The sequence below is a fragment of the Pteropus vampyrus genome, unplaced genomic scaffold, assembly GCF_000151845.1.
Source record: "Pteropus vampyrus isolate Shadow unplaced genomic scaffold, Pvam_2.0 Scaffold1000007515, whole genome shotgun sequence".
In the NCBI taxonomy this organism is placed as follows: Eukaryota; Metazoa; Chordata; class Mammalia; order Chiroptera; family Pteropodidae; genus Pteropus; species Pteropus vampyrus.
Genome location: NW_011921917.1, coordinates 1 through 2225, shown reverse-complemented (window position 1 = coordinate 2225; position 2225 = coordinate 1). Strand labels below are relative to the sequence as shown.

At 33.4% G+C, this 2225-nt stretch overlaps 1 pseudogene; it reads left to right on the top strand.

The window, feature by feature from the left end:
* The first annotated feature begins 855 nt into the window (after positions 1-855).
* Positions 856-971, top strand: LOC111735778 (annotated as a pseudogene).
* The last annotated feature ends 1254 nt before the right edge of the window (positions 972-2225 follow it).

Below are 2225 nucleotides of genomic sequence, written 5' to 3'. Positions count from 1 at the left end.
AATGTTGATAAAAATGCAATACCTGCAAAGTGTAATAAAATGAGATATGTCTATACATCTATATCACATTTTCTTTATCCCTTCATCCATTGATGAATGGCTTAGGTCAATTTCATACCTTGGCTATTGTAAATAATGTTGCAATGAACATGGGGTGCATATATCTTTTTGAATTAGTGTTTTCATTTTCTTCAGATAAATGCCCAGATTGGCAATGCTGGATCATATGGTAGTTCTATTTTTAATTGTTTGAGGAACCATCATACTCTTTTCCATAGGGGTTGTACCAATTTACATTCCCACCAACAGTGCACAAAGGTTTCATTTTTTCCACATCCTCATGACCTCTTATTATTGTCTTTGTGCTTACAGCCATTCTAACAGGTATGAGGTGATACCTCATTGTGGTTTTGATTTGCATTTCCCTGATGATTAGTGATGGTGAGCATTATTTGTGTACCTGTCGGCCATCTGTATGTCTTCATTGGAAAAATTTCTATTCAGATCTTTGCCTGTTTTTTAATAAGATTATTTATTTATTTATTTGCTATTGAGTTCTATGAGTTCTTTATATGTTTTGGATATTAATCTCTTATTGGATATATGATTTACAAATATTTTCTTTCATTCAGTAGGTGCCCTTTTCATTTCGTTAATGGTTTCCTTTGCTGTGAAGAAGCTTTTTAGTTTGATTTAGTCCCACTTGTTTATTTTTCCTTTCGTTGCCTTTGCTTTTGGAGTCAGATCCAAAAAATCATCATCAAGACTCAGGTCAAGGAGCTTATCACCAATGTTTTCTTCTAGGTATTTTATGATTTCAGGTCTTAATATTCTTGAGTTAATATTTGTGCGTGGATCTACAGCCATGCTACCCTGAGGAAGCCCGATCCCATCTGATCTCGGAAGCTAAGAGTAAGGCCTGGTTAGTGCTTGGATGGGAGACCACCTAGGAAGACCACGTGCTGTAGGTGTAAATAATAATAAATATTATAATAATAATAATAATAATAAATAAAATAAGGGATTGTAAGCTGACAAGGTACTTGGAATCTGTGAGGTCAACCAAAGGTTGCCTCGCCTAAAAAATAAAACATAAAAAATAAAATAAAAATATTTGTGCATGGTATAAGATAGTGGTCCAGTTTCATTCTTTTGCACGTGGCTCTCTAGTTTTCCCAACACCCTGTGTTAAAGAAACTGTCATCTTACCATTTTATATTCTTGGATCCTTTGTCATAAATTAATTGATCATATATGTGTGAGTTTGCATCTGGACTGTCTTTCTGTTCCATTAATCTGTTTGGTTTTATACCATACTGTTTTGATATCCTGTGGATGTCTGTTAGATCTAGTTGGTTTATAATGTTGTGCAAGTCCTCCGCTTCCTTGCTGATCTTCTACCTAGTTTTTCTACTTATTATTGAAAATGGTTAGTATTTCACCCTCCTACTCTTATTGTTGAATTATCTATTTCTCTCTTAATTTTTTCCCCCACTTTTAAGTCATGTGTTTTGGTACTTTATTGTTAGATGCATGTGTGTTTCAATTTGTTACATCTTCCTAATGGATTGACTCTTTTATCATTAAAAACTGTCCCTCTTTCCTCTAGTAAAATTTTTGTTTTAGTCTGTTTTGACTGATATTAGTATAAGCACTCCAGCTTTGTTGTGGTTGGTGTTTGCATGATATATCTTTTAAAATAACTTTAACTGTTTTCGTATCTTTGAACCAAAAGTGTGTCTCATGTAGACAGCGTATAGTTGGATCTTAAACAAAAATACAGTATGACAATCTTTGTCTTTTCAAAAAATTTTTTCCAGCTTTATTGAGGTATAGTTAACAAAAATTGTGTATATTTAAGATGTACAACTTGATGATTTGATATACATTTTGAAATAATCATAAGCTAATAAACATATCTATCACCTCGCTTAGTTACCATTTCCTCCTTTCCTCCCTCCTTTTTCCTTTTTCCTTCTTTCTTTCCTTTCTTCCCTTCCTGCCTTCCTCCCTCCCCGCTCCCTTCCTTCATCTTTTTTTACAGCGTTACTGAAATATAAGACCATTAGTTGCTCATATTTACAATATACAATTCAATGATTTTTTTCAATTATAGTTGGCATTCAATACTATATTAGGTTTCAGGTTGTACAGCATAGTGATTAGAGATCTATATAACTCTCAGAGTGATCAACTAATAAATCTAGTACCCCTCTGCCCATTAC